Raw genomic sequence first — 21431 nt, forward strand, 5'->3', positions numbered from 1 at the left:
TTGGAATCAAGTATGAACTGATCACATTTTTTTTTCGTTAATAGTCACAGTGACCTGACTTAAATCATTTTAGATTGTAACTCAAGAATTCATGATGATAATTATGACTATTTCTCACAAATGTCTTAATAGGATAAAATTGACTGAACTGCAACTCATACAAAGTAGGAGCTTATTTACACAATCAACTGGCCTAAGTTCATTTCTACTGCTGAATCATCCAAACTGAAAGTTACCTTCACTGGTTATCTTTCTCCATCAGATCTCAACATCAATGTGGACAATCGCAGTTTTCTGAGCCAAGTCCCTTCACATGGGCCCGTTTGAGGTCCAATACATTTGGATATTTTTTTTTGAGCAGGAGATGAGGGAGCCGGAAAAGAGAAAAAAAACACTTGACAAAAATGGAGAAAGAGAGAAGGAAGAGGGAGGAGAGGATATAGGCCTTTGCCAGATGACCTGATTTCTGTGGCAAGGCGAGGTGACAGCTAGCATGAGGTCATCTGTCACTTTCTCACAGAGTACTAATTTTAGCATTATTACCCTCATCTATCTACTCCCTCCTCCCACCACCCCACCGTCACACCTCTTAGCACCAGCCGCCGCATGCTTCCCTTTGTGTCAGCCGTGACTGGCTGGTGGTTACAAGGGTGACACGTTTGACAGCGCTGACTGTGTGTGAGTGCGCGAGACAGAGAGAGAGAGAGAGAGAGAGAGAGAGAGAGAGAGAGAGAGTCCTTGGATAGCATGTGCGTGGGGCGTGAACTCTGGACTGGCAGAAGTGTCCATTGTGGCTCAGACTGTTTACATGCTTCGCAGCTCGCGTCATCGTCTTTAAGAGAAATAGTACGCTGTAAAGCTGTAGACATGAATCAGCATGAAGGGGCTCACTTCACAGCGTCAAAATGAGCGTCTATGAATGTTAAGATGCTACTCTGTATCTGTGTGCACTGCTGATAGTGAATACAATTTGTTCCTTGGATAAAATCCCTTCTGAGGTTGTGTGCTAACAGATCGCTTGTATACAGCGGGCACTTCAAGAACACAGTGATTTCCTGCACAGTTCGCACAGTCTGCAGCTTGCAAACACAATTCATATAGTTATGAATCAGTTAAGTCATTCGTCATGCAAATACGCTAACTATTTTCCAGTCCCAGCTTTTCAAGTGTGAGGATTTACTGCATTCTCTGTTGTCATTGCACATTGAATATACCTTTGGGTTTTGAACAGCTGGTTGGACAAAACAAACATTTTTAGGATGTTGCATTTGGCACCAGGAACTTGAGCCATTTTGAAAATTAAGTGATTTAATGATAAAACAATAAATGAATCTGATTCTGATAAATAATCAAGTTATTGATAATGAAAAAGATCTTTTGTTGCAAAGGTCGGCCTCTATTCTTGACAATCCTTCTTGATTTTAGTTGTAAACTTTTGACATGAATATATTTCATCAGTCTATCACATTCTATTTGTACAAAACTAAAGTTTCACTCATTCCACACTTCTGCTTTGTCTTAAATTTCAAATTCAGTGTGTCCGATGAGTGAGACATTTCATTTAAATGTGATCTTACTTGTCTATGTCCTAAAACAATATTGACCCGGTTCCAAGCCGCTTAATCATGTCCCCCATCATCAACTGACCAGCAACATATCACACTACTGCATCACACGATTGATCTGCCTTTTAATGTCAGCCACTGTGGCGTTTTGACAGCTGGCTGTTATGAAGATGAACTAGAACACGTCCATTTCCTGACATGTAATCAGTCACTGCTTCCTTGACACCAATTTTCTTCTTCCTGCTCTCCCTTTATTGGTTGTTATTTTTTACGACAGGAAGTCATAACCCGATATGGACGGCCTCAACTGTGTGTTCCAGCGGCTTTGGTTAACATCGAACATGATGTGTGTGTGCGCACACACACACACACACACACACACACACACACACACACACACACACACACACACACAGTTCAAATTGCCCAGCTCATCCATCATCTGCTCGGAACTGACATGTCTCAAATATGCCCATGTTGGCAGACCTTAATGCAATCTGTTGGGTACTAAAAGTTTCTAAGTCGACAGTTTTTTTTGCTTCCCATCTGCCCCTGTCTGCTCCCTTTCACATCATGTGATCTACAAAGAAAGGGAGTAAAAATCCACTCAGATAGATGCAAGTGGATGGTGCTGTGTCTGGTAATACACTCAATCAATTTCTTCAGGTATATTAGATATGATTAAATATTAACTGGGCTTTAAATATTAAACTGTTTCTTAGAATACAAGTCCATATTGTGTTCTGGTGTGGAAAAGCAATACGTGGCACCTGAAATTCAACGTCAAAAGCAAACATTGAGCCCAGGGCTGTTTGCATTCAAGGCACCTCCGTTCATGTGAGCTCGTCATTTGTATCGTTAGACCTGCTTTCCTTACTCCACCTTTTGTTTGCAACATTGACAGAGGATGTGGTTGATTTCAGCAGTGCGCTGCGAGGCGGCCTCCCCGTAGCTGCGCTCCCTTTGCCTCTGTGGGCTAATTCAATTTCTCGAAAACCACAGAATAACTGTTAGAGCTCTTGCTGCCTTGGCATTTGCTGCGTGCTGGTGTGACAGTGAAGCATGAAGTCGACACGTTGTGCGAGATGCTGGAAATGAAGCCGCTGTCAGATCGAGAGAAGACGGACAGTAAAAAAAAAAAAAAAGAAAAAAAAGAGAGAGAGGAAGTAAGAAAGAGAGTTATGTAAGTGGCAGTAATGCTGTAGCGATATCTTGGAGCATTTCCAGCTCCGTGCTGTGTACCTCCCCTCACATTCACACACCCACCCACACAGGCCCACTCAGTGGACAATAATGTCCTATCTGACTGCAGGCTGTAAGAACCACAATGAGCAGTTTCTCTGGCCAGCTGACCGCTGCTGCGGGAGCCGAAGGGACAGAGGAAGTACTGTCTGAATGAGCGGACCATAAGCTGAAACATTAAGCTGTGATGACATGTTGTAAATTTCTCTTCACCTCCTCTTTCCCGGGCTCTTTCAGTTTGTTACCCAGTTTAACCACAGGGGACATTAAAGTTTTATATTGTCATCAGTAACTGCAGCTTTCATTTTCTCGTATTTCAGTTTTTCCATTTCCATCTACTTTATTTCTTTTCTTTTCTTTCTTTCTCCTCCCACATACTCTTCAATGTTCAGGCCACGGAGTTGTTGTGCTCATCCTCTCAGTTATTCTTACTTCTCCCGCTCACCTCGTCTGTTCCAGGTCACCGGTCCGTTTCTCTGCTTCTTTAATCTTTACAACCATTTAATTCTCTCTTATCTTTTATCCTCATATGCTTGCCGAGTTCAAAGTGGCTCATGATACAAAAAAAAAAAAAATGAGCAATGTTTCTGACGTGACACTTTGTCAGAACTTTCTCTGCTCATTGAAGTTCAAATTAAATCACTCGGTTGATTTGCAAATCCAGGGAGCTTGTCTAGTGTCACCACCTGTTGATGTTTCTCTGCCTTTGTGACTCTCAAGCCTGAAATGAGAACGTAATTTTCATGATCATATCACATTACTGACATTTACACCTGACATTTACGTCTTACATATCTTGATTCTTGTTCTTGTTAAAAATATGCAGCATGTTAATGGTTTGATTTTTGTCAGTGCTCCTCACACTGCCTACTAATATTTTTTTTTTTCGCCTTTACAGAAATGTACATACTAGTTACAACAATTAAAATAAATATGAAACCAAGTTTGTTATTTTCTTATCTTTTCTATTATTTAAACGTTTGTCTGTAGTCAGTTTAACATGCCTTCTTAAGAATCTTAACCCTTTTAGATCACATCCATGGTCATATTGTGAACATATTTAACAATATATGCAAAAACGTTTACTTTCAAAATCCAATAATTTTTTTCTCCCTTTAAACAACATAATATGAAGTGTGCTTTGGAAAGCATCAATCAATCTGCAACTTTTAACAACTAGAGAGGCGTGTGGAGCCTCAGTCCTCTGTAGCTACAGTCTAAGCCCGCCCACTTTTTAGCAGGCCAATCAAATGCTCTTGTTGCTCTACACCCATCACAAATATCCTGCTTCACTGGAGAATACGCACAGTACAGAAGCTAAAGTTGCTCGGACTTCCATTTCCTTGTGACTTTAAGCTGTAAGAATACCTCTGAAGAGATGCGTGAAGACGTCTCTGCTGGAGTCGGCTCTGTTTGCATGGCAACCTCACGGAGACAACAAGACTATAACAACTTTCTGCATCTTGGCCAAGGAATAGTCCGGCACATAACCGCCTCGTAACACGGCAATGTGACGTTTTCACACTTTACTTTTTGTTCAGATTAAACAAACAAGATATATTTTGGTACTCACTGAGATTCAGAGGTGCTAGTAGGGTGTTTTTCTTACCTTTTGTAGAGAGCCAAGCTAGCTGTTTCCGGCCTTTATGCTAAGCTAAGCTAAGCTAACCATTTGCTGGCCGTAGCTTTGTATTTACAGACATGAATGGTATCAATCTTCTCATCTAACTTTGAAAGACAGCAAAGTGTATTTCCAAATATGTTGAAGTACTCCCGTAAGACAAAGTACTGTTGCTATGGTTACCTGCATTTTGGGATACCTGTCCCACTGATTCACTGTTAACCATACCTTTGAATGCAGCACTTTATGGATCTAACAAAACAACTTCTAGTTTTGTGCTTAGTCTAAACTTCTGGAGCTCATTTAGGAGCCACTGCTTCAGGCCTGTTGGATTGACTCGATTAAGTATCTCATCAATACATGCTGCCAGAGCGTGACTGTTAAACACAAGGTGTCGAGTACTACCGGATTATGTGAGTTTAGTTACACAAGATCATTTTATTGAACTTGTTAAATCAGGCTTGTCCTATTTAGACTAACAGCAAACGGCAGCACACAATGCCAACTTTTGGTGCCTTCAGGGCTCAGTCTGAGGAGAAAGACTGTGGCGTGTGATGTTGAGTGACACCTGAATGCTGAATGCTGTATGCAATTATTTCAATTTAAAAATAGACACCAGGCCACCTCTGCTTTAAATAAACTCATCCCATTATGTCCACATGATGAATACATGCCTCTTGTTATGTGTTTTTCATTTTTCTTTCCTTTTTAATATCAAATCCAACAATGCAGAGTCACTGTTTGTTAGTAATCTATGTTTTGGGAGTTTTTTTTGTTACAGATAATACACAAAATACACAACATAGATAAACTAGAAGAGGACTCAGACCTCCGCCAAGGCCGTTTCAGTAATTAAACAGATAATGTGTGGATCCGCCCTGTGATTCAGATCTTCTCTAAAATGTAACGAGGTCTTCCTTGGCCCATGCTACACCGTTCCACCAAGTTTTATGGAAGTCGAGCCGGTAGACTTTCTGTAATCCTGCTGACAAACAAACCAGCAAACCCAACCGAAAACATGACCTCCCAGAACAGAGCATTTCTTTTACTCTTTCTTTTACTACTGAATTAGAGTTGAGTTATTGTGTGGATATATTATTTATTAAGAATGAGGCCTATAATTAGAACTGTCATCATTTCACATTCTGTACCTGGGATAATAGGCGGTGGATTACATTTTAATGTGTGAAGGACCTCATCTTGCTTGCTTCAAAGTAGCCCCAAAGCTTTTACCTTAACCTGGTCATCTGTAGCTTAATGCACAGTGTTTTCCCGCTGATAAAGGTTGTGTCATGAATCAGGCTGTCTGCCACCACACCCAGTAATCTCCTCTGGTTATTTATAGCCTCTGCAATGCTGGACCCCCTGGGAGGATGGAGAGATTTAAACCATTGTGTGTGCATGCATTTGCATCCTTGTGTGTGTCTCCATCTGTGGGTCTGCTTCTATTCTGGCTTGGTTTGTATATGTGCACATGTAGAATTTGTACTCTTCTCATGACCCACGCTAGTATTTGTGTAGTACATCGGTGCGGGCTGCTGTGCGGAGCGGTGAAATATCCTCATGGGTGGGAATGCCTAGTCGCTCGGGGGAGTGGGTTGGTTCAGACGCCCTGGGCAAAGCTGTCACGGCGTGCGTGCAGCCAGAAACAAACCCCTCTACACTCCAGAGGAATCCTCCGTGGTGAGAAACGTTCCACAGCAGAGATCTGGCTGTAATATACCAGATTCATGCGAGAGGTTTCACCACGTAACGCGGCTCCTTTTTATATCTACTTCCTATTTTAAACAATGGTACTTTTATGTTTGCCTGATCATTAAGTCCAAACCCATAGGCTCTGCTTTCACGCCTGTGAGTTATTCTGCGTCCTGGCCTCAGCTGACAGAAATGAAGTGCTTGCAGGCAATCTGGGGGCGTTGGAAGTAATACAATCTCACAATACTGCCAATAAAAAAATAAAAAAACCTATTTTTTCTCTGAAACGGTGTCCCAGCGTTTTCTATTTATTAGCCGGTTCTGTCGTCGAGTGTGATTTATACCAGGAGCTGCTGGGACTTTATCAGAGATCGATGTATTTGGCTCCATCTGCAGCGATAAATCAGACTGGGAAGATGGAGAGAACATGCAAGTGAGGGCAGACGCCAGAATGCTTCACATCTTAGGGCCGTGTCACTCACATCTGAGCCGCTAAATCAATAGTGGAGTTAGTTTCCATTAGGGTGCAGCAACAGCCAGTGAGCATCACTGTTGTTGACGGTCTTGCTGTGCTTTCTGCTCATTGAGGTAATTATTTTTACGCTGATGTGAAAAAATCGGCCCTAGTAAAATATGTTCCTCTAATCTACTGTGTTTTTGAATCTTACTTGTCGACACATACTCACATCACCGTGCGTCTGATCCGTCCGTTATGTTGCCGTCTACCGGTTCGACCTCTGGTGTGATGTTGTGTATTTTTCAGAGCAGAGAAAGGCTGTAGCTCTGACTCTGCCATTGCATAGATTTCACTCCTCCGCACAATAGATCAATTAGCACATCCAGCCTTTCTTGTCTGGCTGTTTTTAAAAGACTGGTCCCCCTAATTTAATCCTCTTCTTGTCAAATGTAATTTGGGAGCTGTGAGCGTCTCGCCTTGAGTTCTTATTGTCTGACCTCACAATTGAAGGTTTTGGGGTCCAATTTCCGCCTCAAGACAATGTCTCCAGGATCTCTTTTTTCTTTTTCAACTACTTTATGCTTCTGAGATCAGCCTTTGCAGAAAGCATCAAAAACATTTTTTCTGTCTGTAGAGCTGGGCAATTTATCAATATAATATTGATATCCTGATATGAGACTAGATATCCTCTTAGATTTTGGATATTGTAATATGGCACAAGTGTTGCTGGTTATAAAGGCTGCATTACAGTTAAGTGATGTCATTTTCTGAACTTTCCAGACTGTTCTAACTCTTGTATCTGAGTAATTACATCCAAGTTATTGATGATTAATTATCAAAAATGTTGTGTAAATATTTGGAAAAAGCACCAATCCTACAATATCGTCACAATCGCCATAGTTTTGTGTCAAAAATATAGTTTTTTTTCACCATAGTGCAAAGCCCCATCTGTCTGTCTATACCCCCATTAGCTCTCTATTCCGTCGTCCTCCCCCGTATTAAACCTTGTCATTTATCCAAAAGCAGCCTGGTGTTTGCCTGTTCTTACAGCACCGTTGCCTTGAGCCCCAGATTAACTTGATACTTGAAAACCGGCCGCCACTGAAACTGTTCCTAAGCTGTCACAAGCTGACTAATTAGATGAGCAGATAAATGAGAAAGCCCCGGCTGACGTCCTGTTGCTTATATCTCTCCCGCCCCAGCACTTCATCAACAGTAATTCCACGCCAAAAGTGAGCGCGGTGCCTCAGAGGAGTGCGATTCTAAATTAAAACAGACTGCTAAAGCACAGTAAAAGCCCATACCAGTGTTATTACCCTGCACTCAATTACATTTCACATCTCTAGGGTTTTGGAAAAGACAATGCAGTGAAGTTCTAATACAGGAATATGGTATAAATAATGTATAATACACAGTATGTATAGCGATGAAATCGAAGTGCTCCTGCAGGATTTGAATGTATGATCAGAAGTAGACCACACTTATTTAGTGCCTCCTACCTAATAGACAGAATGCATACAACACAACAAAATGAAATAATAGTCAATACCTCCTGAAAATGACCCGGGTCAAAACACCATTTCAAATTGTCTCCTTGTCCTCCACTGCACCAGTTAAAATGTTAGCTGCAGGGTGCCGTCTCTCTAGTCAATGTACTATTGATGTCTCGGTTTTGGCCTTTTATGGTAAAATCCTTGACTGGTTTAGAGAATGAGTTTTATAGGTCCGCTTTCAGCGCAACCTTAACACCGTCTTTGTCCGGCACACTGGTGTGTCTTCATGATACAGAGGTGTCCCACTGTGTCACTGTGTTAAGGTGTCACCCATTATGGAAGGGTTTAAATGTCAGCGCGCGGCGGTGAATTATTGAAAGGGATAAAAATTGATCCTTTTATCATCCAGTCTTTACATTTGTCAGTGGATAGCTGAAGTAAGAAATACAGTGAGTCTTTATCTTCACATGCATGTTTTGTGTTGCCGGGGGGCCGTTTGTGTTCCCAGAAAATGTCAAGTTGACTTTTGTATGATTTGAGAGCAACTTCTTCTAGGACCTGGTTTGAGAAGAGTTTAAAAGCCAACGATTACACAAACAATGTGCTCTCTCCAACTGACACTGTGTAGTGTGGTGCAAAGTACACAAATTCATTTCCAAAAAAGTAAATTCAAGCAGAAATCTGTTTGTAGAAGTCTGTATGTGTCTGCCTGAGTTACAAGTTTTTGCTTTGTCATTGTGCTTTTTACACTCTCAAATTCATATTTTCTTTTATACAGAATTGGCCTTCGGTGAATAAACATATTGTTTTACTGCGACTGTAGACGTCGCTTCCTTCCTCACTTGGGTGTGCTCTTTCCTTGTCCTGCAGAGAGTTAGCTGGCTGTGCGTTGGATTAGCCCTTCCTCTTCATTATCTCGTTAAGACGCTACCCTATCGGTTGCTTGAAATCTCCGCCAGAGAAAGCTTGCTTGCAAGTTTGCTGATTAAAGACTGAATACAGTACGCACTTCATAGTATTCTGTCAGCGTGTATATTTGAGGACTAACCTGCTCCCTCCAATGTAGTTTAGAATTAAATGTTGGTGCAGCAAAATCAGTTATCAATGCATGCAAAATGAATGCACATGCGCCTGCAGCATTTCTGAAGACCGGAAACTTAGACTTATGGTAAAACATGCTAGGATTGAATGATATGATCAAAATGCAAGCATGCATAATGTATCAGCAAGTAAAGAATGGGTTATAAATGCGTGACATGTTCTGTCTGATAGATAAGCTGCACCCTGTGTGGACCCTGTGATGAGAAAGACGAATGAGAATGTCTGAGTGCATTTGTTAGACGGTTAGTACGGAGGATATTACAGCATGACATCATCCACGTCTCACAGTGGGCGGCAATCAAGTATGTGTGGTTCAGTGGATTCAAGCCTGCACAAAGATCTCCTTTCAGAGGTCAATAGTATCATTGTATCGTAAAGTTTTTTCCGATATTCTCAGTTTATTCAAATAACTGTGGACAAGATCTGCATGCTTGGTAAATGTAAGACCCTGTAAGTACGCCGTGGAAAAGATGCCCAAATAAAAGCCAGCTGCTGCGTGTCCCCTCGTGCCATGCAGCCCGAGGCTTGCAACAGGAAGCTGGGCCCATCCCTCTGAGCCTGCTGGGAGGAAGGCTACAGGGTTAGTACCAGATCCTCCCCTGCAGAAACACCAGCTTGTGCTTAAAAATACATTCTTTCATCTCTCCGAAAGACGAGTCATTTGAACTTTTTCAAGATAAACAACGAAGGATTTGCTTTTCCACGGACTGGTCTTGTTTTTATAAATCATAAAAGATGAGTGTGTGTGTGTGTGTGTGTGTGTGTGTGTAAGTGTGTGAGGTCATAGATAGGTGTAAGGGGCTCGTACTGTCACGGTTCACTAGGTTCAGTGTAGTGCTCAGGATCAAGATGGGGTCATCCTCTTGTGGAGGGAGGTAGGAGTTCAGCACCGTCCTTGACATGCAGTGAGTTATATTCTCCTGAATCGTTGAAGGAAGAGAGGTCAGCAGTTATTATCCGGATCCATTAGGCGCTTCATTTTTTATACTTTTTTTTTTTGTTTTTACCAAAAATGGACACAGGGCAAAAAAGACAAAATTTCGAGACAAACATATTTATTGCTGTCGGTAAAGTGGTTGTAAGATACTCCCATGGAAGAGCTGCTGGTTGTGTGGATTACTTGATGCGTTATGGATTCATTTTATACAGACTGGACAGATCATGGCAAACATCAGCTTGAGTTCCCTCATCACTGAGGTTTCTTGTTTGTACGAGTCTGGTTCAGGACAGCTAATATGTTGCTGCTCACGGACATACCGTCCCGTCTTTCAGACCAGGAAGCTCAATGCAACACTGTAAGGTGGCCTTGGAGACTACCTGATCCTGTTCTCATGCTCTGCTATATTTGGGATCCAAACCGCTCATAATCATACAGCTGGTCAGTACCGTCACTCACAAAGTCCCTCCAGGCTCTTCTTAGCAGTTCAACATGAAGTTGCGGATATAAACTGAAACACAAAGAGGCTAACTTCAGGACTGATTGGCAAATACACAGTAACTTTGTTCAAGCAAGTTAAAATGCCAGTTCTCATTCCTTCAGGGCTTACCAATTGGATACCTCTGCTGGCAAAGCTGCCCTGCTTCACTATTGTCTCTTTTTGTCAAAGCCAGGCAGGACCTTCTCCCTCCAACAACAGTGTTGTGACAGCTTGAGGCTGCTGTGCCGTCCCTGAATTTGGCTATGCTGTAAAAGGATGTAGCCTTTTTAGTCCCAGTGAATTTTTAATTAATATCATTGCCGTTCCAGCAAACATTTCATTCTGTCTATTTTGGAGCCCAGGACTGTTTTTGCCCCGCATGACTGAGTTGTGGCGTCCCACAGTGTCCTCTGGGATGTTCACTGTACACAATGTCCATAGCCACAGAAGCCGAAGTGGTCGAGGAGTCACAGTGTGAGAGCTGGCACGAAGCCAGGTCAGGTTAATCCACTGATGTGCTTGACTGGAAGCGTTGGGTCGTTAAAGAGGAGAACAGCCTCGTCCATCCACAATCTTTGACACAGGCCCGCTAGAGAGTTGTCTCTGGCTCACCGAGCTGTCTTCACGGGAGAACAAATGTTCACACCCAGTGGACTCGTGTCCTTTTCAAGAAGCTGTTCACGCTACAGAACAGATCTGTGCGGACTGCTGCTTTTAAACGTCCCACGGTTCGGCCGCATGTGATCCGCGGATTAATTTCACAGTTTTACCTCCCGTCGTTATCGGTCAACGTTCAGTAAAAACATGCGATCAGGAGATCAGCATTAATGCTTTTTAGTCTTCGATCCTGATGATGTTAAAAAGTGAACAACAAGTCGGTGTTGAAATGGACAGGAGGAGAGCTAGTAACGTAGGCAGCATCAGAGCTAACCGCTAACTTACGGAGGTTCCATTGAGTTACGTTATGATGCGATGAGAAACTTGAATAAATACAGTTGTTCAAAGTAGAACAACAATAAAAAATACATATATTAAAAAGGAATTAGGGCCTGTTAGTCTTTTGAATTGTGTGTTTTTTTTAATGCAAATAACCGCTAGATGACTCCTACAAAGTAAAAGGACAACATTTGGACATTTTTGATGGTTTACTGTGACTCCGGGAATGTTGAAATTATTTTTCGGGACTGTGGTGAAAAAAAAATCTATATGGAGCCTCAAATAACAGCTGCTATAACAACAACAAAAACGATCTGCTATCAGCCAATATGGCTGATCAATAATCAGCTATCAGTATCGGCAGCAAAAGAAACATGATGGGAGCATCTCTGATCATCATGACGATCATGACATTTATTAGATAAGACCTCACGTAGTGAAGAAAAGAGTAGTATTAATCATGCTTACTATCGGTCTCACAGCCGTACTAGTATGTTATGTATTTAAGGTGATTCCTCATTCTTGAATCCATCAATGCTCAGACTTGTTAGACCCGTCTTTCTCTGTGTTTTAGATAAATGTTAAATTTTAGGTAAATTTTAGGTAAATGTAACACATGACCTAGCGTCACAAACAAACAGAGCCAGAACTGAAGAGAGATCAGTGGCGATAGCTCACCTGGACCAGCCAGTGGGGTTGTTTTGAGGACACACAAGCTTACATGCCAGAGGAGGAGGAGAGCTACTGCAGAGAGGCAGCAACTCTGAACATTCTCGTTAACACTGCAGTAGGATATTCCTGTGGGTGTGCAGTCTAATTCAAATCAAATCTTTTGCTGTAGTTTTCTTCAATGATTTAAAGTTGCATCCGTGTTTTAGAGGGAATGAAAACAACAACCACTTTTGTTACATACAGATTTCTGTCTACCCCGCACACTTTCAATTTGTGTATTCTTTTGCACACAGGTTGTTTTGATCTGTCCAAGAAGATCTTCATTATCTGCTAATTTGCATCTTGGGGAAGCCATTAGCAGCTATAGAAGCTTTTATGATACAGCCCATAGCGCCCTGGCTTTTCAAAACAAGCCAGCCGTGTGTGAAAAAGGCTTTCTTTACCTCAAAGGAGTCAGTCAGGCATTTACCAAGAGCCTGTTAGCAGAGATCTGCAGCATCTTCAGGAGAATCCTAAGTATGTTGTTCAATCAGACATTTATACAAACACACACACACACACACACACACACACACACACACACACACACACACACACAAATGAGTCATAATCACGCCATTCAGCATGCAACATCCCACTGCATGTAAACCCGTCTGTGTCCATCACTGAGCTCAATCAACAGTGTGGATAATGAATAAAAGACCTGCCCTTGCCTGCCATGATTAGATTCTGTCTATCGTAACATTGAGCAATGTCCTAGATGCTCATTGACCACGTTAATGAATGGTAATCAATCATTCAAAGCATATAAAATACAAAATACATGTTAAATGACAGCTGCATTTAAACTGCTGACATGGGCAATTCCCATTCAGTGCAATCGTTCTGTTGCTGCTTGTAACAACAAAAAAGGTCCGTAGCCTACAAATACTTATTATCAGTTCGAAAAATATAGTGGCCTGCTTTGACCTCCTGACCGCAGATTAGTCTTTAAATTATGAACAGATTAATCATTAACATCCCTAGTTTCATTGTATGTCTATCTGTGTGTTTTACACCAGGACTTACCACCAGAATAAAAGCTGCTATAGATTATTTTATTTTTTTTAATGGATTTTCTTTATTTATTCTATCATAAATGATGAATTACCTGCAGGCTGTTGACATCTTTTAGGAGCGTTATCCCACCACCATCATTTCCATTTCCAGAGCTTTTGCCATTTTATGCCACAGATTGAATAGAGAATAAGAGGATTCATGTGCACAGAGCACCATTCACCTCAGAGCAGCCCCTTTACACTTCCAATCCTTCCCGTCAGACAGAAGTCTGCCATTACTGCTGGTTCTAATTGTTGTACCTACAAGGGCTCTCCTTGAGTGACCAATGTGTAATTTTGTGCAGACAGCAATTCCCATCCTTCCATTACATGCAATGCCTCTTGACTGCTGTCCCCCCCACAAGTGGCCATTATGTGTGCAGTGTGCACAAGACGTCTTCTCCCTATCCGCCAATTACCAGCAAAGAAAGTGCATATTGCTTCTCTTCATAGATTTCATTTGTGCAATCGCCGATCAATGTTTCCTGAGCTGAGCATTGATTTTTTTCTTTTATTCCCCGTAGTCTCCACTAAAATCAGGAGCTTTCGATAACAGATGGAACATAATTGCTGTTTTGAATACAGAACCTGAGCAGCGTCGTTGATCTTTATCAGCTGGACTGGATCAGGGTTTGAAATCTGACCTTGTGGATGCATTTATTTAGGAACTTTGTGCAAGGATTTAAATGTGACGAGGTTGATTTTCATTTGATCTTGTGTGTAAATGTTCAAAAAGAGCACAGGGAATTGATGTGTGTGGCAGGAAGTCAGTCTTGTAAACAAGCATGACTAGACCGCAGTCTTTAAGACAACTTGCATACAGCAGTGCATGCATGGAAAAACAACTTTTGAAATTTTCCCACACACTCGTCTGTCCAACTCAGTCTGTGCAAGGTTACAGCCCACAAGCTGCGTCAGTGTTTTTAAGTTACATACACAGTGTTATAGAGGTCCAGTTGAAAGGCAGCCTGGTAGCTTTTGTATTTGTTGCAAATTAACTTTTTCCTCTTGGACCTTGGTTACATAAAGGCCTGTCTGTAAATTGCATAGTGCAGTAATGAAGAAAGGAAAAGAGATCAGCCGCTCTCATAGCAAAGACATTCAACTCTCTGCCAGAACTGTTAGATGAGAATATTTTTAATATTTAATAAGTGTTTATGGCCAACGATTTTCTGTAATGGCGTCCAAAGACCAAGCCGAAACCTGAATGACTCTCTGTTGGGGTTCAGTTTCATTGCACAGTGATTATGAACAGCGTAATTGCTGAATGCAGCTCAAGCCCCGTCTCCCTGAATAGATGAGACTATAGGTGTGAACCAGAATGTGATTGGACAGAGCTAGAAATTCTCCCAGGGCTTTGCAAAACATGTCCTAGACTAAACGACTATTAGATGGGGTTCTTTGAGTTATATTACCGCTAAATACGGTGAATATTTCTGTGAATTCATCATCATTCATCAGTGCACATCATCAGTACACAAATACCTCCAACTGTAAATCATCTGACTTATGACTTTTTAACGGGTCATTACTCAATTTAATGGCCCGGTTCTGTGTGTATATTTTCATGTCTCTCTGCAAGGTTAGCCTCCTAGTCAGTGTGAGTGCAGCAGCCTTGGGCTTTTTGTTTGTTTTCTCGTTGAGTTCATGTTCAGAATGGATTCATGTTTTCTAGTGCTTTTAAAGGTTTGTTTATGATACGTATTGTGTAAAACAGGCCATGTCACTGTCAATTGAGATTTCCTTCTCTTTTATCTACATTTTCACTTATATATGAAAGTAATAACTCTCATTTATACAGAAAAAAAAAGTTCATTGGACATACAATTGGTCTTTCTCAGACTCCATTCAGTTTAGATTAGATTAGAAAAGCTTTATTAATCCCCAGTGGGGAAACTCATTTGCCACCAAATCAACTCACGCAGACAACAATAGACATAGTTTCCACAGTGCACAACAGACAAGCAACACAATAAATACCACGTTAACATCAGCAAGATGCTTAATTTAAAATTTAAAAACCACATCTAAAAGTGTTCATTAAAAAATCTGACTGCAGGAACAAAAGACCCTCTGAGTTGTTCAGTGCCCAAGGTTTCAATTCTTCCTGAAAGATGGTTTCTTTAATTTCTTTCAATAACCTCGATATGGTTTGTTTCCTTGGAAACTACCTTTGCTTTGTCCCAGCATGCCTGTGCCTCTCGTAACATTTATTATTGTAAGGAGGGCATTTAAAGTGCAATGTAAAAAGCACTGTGGTGGACTGTTAGGCTCTGTCCCTACCTAGAAACAAACACTTTCTTCTGTTCCTCTTAGTGTGTGCGGTAGGTGGTGGGTATGGATGAAGAATCAAACGCCAGGCTTGAACCTTCCACTCCTCAATAAAAGATAAAACTAACGGCTCATTATCTTCCCACGTTTATGACGAGGACGTTGCCCTTCACGCGGCTGAGTGTGACGTGTAAATATCAGTGAGAAACTGAGGCAGGTTCCGTCACACTCGAGGTATCAGTACAAGTTGCGGTGTTTAACTTCAACACATGATGCATGACTGGCAAACAGTGGACCAGCTTAACTGGCGAATTTCTCCTGAGAAATTCCACTTCCCTCTAATGTCCAGGGAACTCGACGTCTGTAGCCTGCTAACGAGAACAAACAAGTGATGTTTATGGCTGATTCTTTATTTATTTTGTACCTCCTGCATTGACTTTTTTACATGTCCAGTGACTGTGAAGAAACTACTTACATAAGATTCCCAGACAATTTCACCTAAACGGGTGTGCGTCTTTTTCTGTCCTGGCCTCCATGTTTTTGTTATCGCAACATAACTTAATCTATATTTTAACTATCCATGAGAATGCAGTATAAAACAACAGCAAACATGAATAAAACAAAATTAAGTAGCACTGTTGGTAACTTTTGTTATTTTGAATTTGAATAACATAGCTGTAGCTATGTAGGGAAATAAATGCTGCCAAGTAGCTTGATTAAAATGACTTTAGTAACCAAGTCACTCTACTTAATGCACTTCTATACATGCCAATGAAAACCTCAATGCACAGTCTTAAAGCACAAGGGTTATTGACCGATACAGAGATCACATCGCTGTTATTTACTATTAAGTGGATGTCATTATATGAGACTCGGAGAAGTAGAAGAAGAAATCAATTTACTTAAGCCTTTTTTATTTAATGTAGGGATGTTAGAGCCAAGTCCCAGCATGAATGGATCAGAAAGTATAATAATGTCTCTATTAATCTTTAATTTCCTACCGTTGTGCTACTTCAGATGATGAATGAACGTTAGCAGTCAGCTTTAATATCCATTCTCTTAAGTTAAGATGATAGTGAATGGAGAGTCATCATGTGGAAAAAAGCTTTAATCAAAGATGGTGTTGATGGTGAGGCAGCCAGCTCAGTATTGTTGGCCTTACACATCACTGTAGATGCTGCTGCTGGAGCCTCGGCCGCTGCAGGTGACGGCTTCAGTAGCATTGTTAGAGCTAGCAGTTATTTCTTTTGGTTTTACTCATGGTTTATAAATAATGCACTACACTAAGACATGGATGTACCACATTTCATGGCAACCCGTCGAACAGTTGCAGAGATATTTCAGTCTTGACCAAAGTGGTGCCATTGCCATCCATAGAGCCATGATGCCACTGGCCTGGCTAAAAACAGATTATTGTCTTCTATAACAGTCATGCTAAGATCTTTCAGACACCTAATACTTTCAGAAAAATATTCAGTACATTGGCACATTTTTAAAACCATACTTTTTTACTTTTTTAGTTTGTCGCCATTTGTAGACAGTAATGTAATCTCCCATCTCACCTATCATGGGTGGTCATGAATAAAAACATGCTTTGCACAACATTGGAATTCATTTTTCTAGATGAAAGATATTCATTTCATCCTATTTGGATGCACCCTTCTGTTAATTACTACTCCCATGTAAACACCATCCTTTCCTGTGAGGGTGCTCACTGCTGTGGTTGGTTAGTGTTTTTTTTTTTTTTTTTTAGGTTTGCAGTATGGAGGCATACTACTCACTAAATCTTGCACTAAATGTGTCTTTTTGGATCGCCAACAGCGCTCTTAGAATGACAACATAGGCATGTATTAATATACCAAGAAGCCAAAAAAAACCAACCTTTATCCCAGCAATTTCCACATACTGTTGTTACTGGTGAGATCTAAATTGTTCCTGTTTGATGATTCTTCTCCATATAGCTTTTACTGTTGTGGAGTTGGTGTATGGCGTCAGTGGTGAGAATGGTCCAGGCCTTCAAGTGGATAAAAGAACCACAGGAAATAATGGAAGCTACCCAGTCTGAAAGAGAGGCTTTTGTCAGGGGAGCCAGTGTGCTGCAGGACCTCTTGACAGTTCGATCTAAAAGCTTTCTCCACTACAATTCCTTTCTTTTAGTGAAATAAGGCACATCTACATACTCAACTGTTGAATTAAATCACTCCCCCTTTCTCATTTCCTGCCTGTATTCTGGAAATTGCTCCTATGAACAAACTTTTGACCTGTAAAAGATTTGGAAGAAATTGACTGGCCGGAGTGGGAGTAGAAGTGGGTTTCAGCGATATATCTTTTGGGAAGAAAAGTGGTTTTGCGGTCTGTTGTGCTGGAAGGCAATAAGTATTGATTAGAAAAACTCTCATTACACTCTCACTGGCTTTATAATTAATCCTACCCAGAGAGGAAGAGAATTATTAGGTCTCCATTCACCACAACAAACCTGGTGGAACCCTTTCCTCAAAGGCGATTGTCAGCGGTGTAACACCTCACATCACCGACATGTCATTTCTTGCAGGATTTAGGAATGGTTATCGGCTGGCACACGTAAGCGTACAAGACTCTGTGAGCATTCATTGCTTTATATTCAATTGTCAGTTCCCAAAGTCCCTGTTTGAATCCAATAGCTCCTAATAGCAACAGCTTTTAACAGAACCCGACCACCCTGACCGCTGATGTTCTGTCTGCCTTATTGCCGTGCTTTACAAGAATTGTAACTCAGTAGCTTTACTAATGGTTTGCTAAGATAAATACGCTTGATTAATAGACTTATTAACAACTCATTACTGTTCAAATATAGGGTTGGGTACCGAAAACCGGTGCCTGAGCCGACTGAAATACGTTCGGTGCTTCCTTTTGGTGCCAAGGCAAATATGCTCATATTTCTGCAAAAGAATTGCTGAAGTTTATTTATATTTATTTAAGGATACTGTAAACTGTTGTTAACAGTTAATCTATTGTTCATAGTTTAAAGTTAAAAAGTTTGAAGCTGTAGTTTGAAGCCAAGTGTTTTGTATTTATTTATATTTAAAGTATACTTCAAACAGTTAATATATTCTTCAATTTAAAGAAAACAAATTGCCTTGGCAATAAAGAAAAGCCTTTCTTTAATGTCGTCAATCGTCGTTTTGTGCGTTTGTTTTTTTAAAGTATCGGTTTAGGCTCCGTTTAGGCACCGGTATTGTTTTAAAAGTATCGTTTTAGCACCGGTATCGGAAAAAACCCAAACGATACCCATCCCTATTCAAATATAGAGTAAATAATTCACTGACAGTAATAAAGTTAGTATGAAGAGTTTCAACCTCTTTCATTTTCGGTTTCTACCGACCTCCTTTGATTCACTCACTCTTAAAAAAACATGTTGGTTGATATAACGTACTGTAGCGTCTCTTGTCACACCTTTTTGCTTGTGTGCCATCGCTGAGGTATTTTGAATACACCAACATCTGGCAGGCGTTTCAATGGGAGAAACGCTGTGGAGGAAGCGCTAATAGACGGAGAGCTCGTATGAGAATCCATTGCTGTTGACGGCCAAATGGACACGGAAACTGGAACTCCATACGGAAGCCCAAACTCCATCAATAGAAACAAGACAAAGGATTGGTTTAAGCTGGCGTGTGTTGGTGTGAATCGAGGCGACTCACACTTATCAGCTTTTTACTGTAGGATGACATGGAGGTAGTGAATCAGTGAGATTTATGACCCGTCTGGTCTGCGGTCATTGGGCGCACTGACCGATAGCTCCTAAGAGGAATCAGGGTAGAAGGGGTTGAGTTGTGGTGGGGTGATATGCCTGTGTGTGAGAGTTATTTTGATTTGTCATCATAAAAGTTCATATAAATGTTGGTAACCCTAACTCTTTATTGTTATAAGTACTGTGTATGTATACTGTAGCAGGGGTCGGCCACCTTTTTTGATATGAAGTGACATTTTTACATCTCAAAACTCCGTGGGCCGTATCGACATTAAACATTGTGACGCCACATCATCATTTAAATCTCCAACACATCTCTAATTTTACTAAATCCATGCATAGCAACATTTTCAGAAATATTCTTTCTCACATTGTAATTATGTATGAGAGCACAGTACAAGAATGCTGCCATCATTATGAAAACATCCACATCAGAAAATAAACAAATTATGGAAAGACTGGTACTGGTATTCACCCAAGCCTGTCTGTGACCCTGTTTAACCTGGGTGTCTCATAGCAAACAACCCTCTACTGAAACGTTCTGGTAGGTCTAATTACTCAATTAGTTTCCTGTATTTTGATCATAAATGTACTGTAGAAAATGCATTACATTTTCATCTGCTTTATTATATTGTTTCTAGCAGGGGCTCGACGATGCCAATTCCCTGCTGAGGACTAATATTTCTTATAGCTGTGGATGAATAAATATTGATTTATTTGCAGAACGTACACAGAATGCCAATTGCTAACAACACGTCTTTTTCTGTAGAAAGGTGGCTGTAAGCAAACAAGCAGCTGCTGTCATATTTGCGAGGAGCATAAACAGTATAGCAACAAGCTACATTAATGAACATAAAGAGACAATATGTCTGATAGCTTCAACCTGCCAATGACTCAGTATGTAATATAACATACAGTATAAAAAATGCATAAACCTGTATCAGCAAAATTCAATTTGTGTGGCCCAGACTCAACTACTCTTTGGTGAGAATGTGAATTAACTTTGTTAGGACTTTTACTGCTCAATAATGTGTCACATGAACACGATTTATGAGCCACATTTCAGTAGAATCTAATAAAGTTTTGAATGAAAATGTGTTCTCAGCGGTGTATAACACAAATGTGCAATGCTAATGGGGTGTTGGCATCATAAATATCTGTCTTATTCATGATATTAGGGGACGGGGCAGATGGTAGATGGGTGTAGAGGGTCTGACTCACTACAAAACAACAGCGATTAGAAGTCAAAAATAATTACCAGAATCTTTACAGCAGCACCGTCATTATTACTCAGTTTGTGTTTGCGTGTCTAAATAATGATTTAGACTTGGAGACTGAATGAGGACACATAAACGGGTATTTAACTGGTAGCAATATATAATGCATGAATGGAGTAGTAGTTTGAGTGGAGCTGATAGCAACGGTGACGTGAAGACATTTTGTACAAAGATAAACTTGACTGGTTGGCGGAGGGTCTGAGGAATAGAACCGTGAGGCCGTACTAGTTTGTTAATTTGGGGGGTTCATGGGACTTTTTTGGGATACAAGTCTGGGTTTCTGTGAGAACCCCCCCCCTTGTCTGTTCAGCCACGGTGGCCGTCACAGCTCATCTCAAGCACTCATCTATTGGAGCTGTTTAAGAGCGACGCAGTGGAAAGACGCGAGGTGATCCGTAGGTGGATGCGTTGACAAGAGTGACACTGCGCATCACTTTGCTCCGCTGCTGAAACGAGACGTGAAAGTGTATAAAAGTGAAAAATCAAGCAAGGTCTCTGAAAATGCATCACATCGCTGATGCAACACAAGCCACTAATGGAGTGCTTTCATCTCATACCGCGAGCGTCGGCCTTGAAAACATGAAGTCCTGGGGAGAAAGGGAAGGGGCGCTCTTGTCCATCAAAAGGAAAGAGGAGCAGACATAACACTCCTGCAGACAAATCTTTGGTGAACAAATTAGACGGAAATGCTGAGATAAAGCAGTGATGTACAGTTTTTGTTATGTATGCCAGCCAGCTTCCACAATTAGACCCCCCCCCCCCCCCCCCCCTCGCCATGTCTCGTCATGGTGTCAGACTTTTTTTTGAGATCCAGTAACAGGCGCCGTCCCCCTCTCTGAGTCTGCTGCTTGCTTGGCTG

The 21431-nt window shown here is 41.1% G+C and overlaps 1 protein-coding gene across 1 annotated transcript in view; it reads left to right on the plus strand.

The window, feature by feature from the left end:
* Window positions 1-21431, plus strand: part of prkcaa (protein kinase C, alpha, a) — a 130853-nt gene that overhangs the window by 24584 nt on the left and 84838 nt on the right. The gene's annotated exons all lie outside the window — the stretch shown is intronic.

This window comes from Cebidichthys violaceus, unplaced genomic scaffold (assembly GCF_023349555.1).
Source record: "Cebidichthys violaceus isolate CVI_PGR_0920_01 unplaced genomic scaffold, fCebVio1.0.p SCAF_4, whole genome shotgun sequence".
Lineage (NCBI taxonomy): Eukaryota > Metazoa > Chordata > Actinopteri > Perciformes > Stichaeidae > Cebidichthys > Cebidichthys violaceus.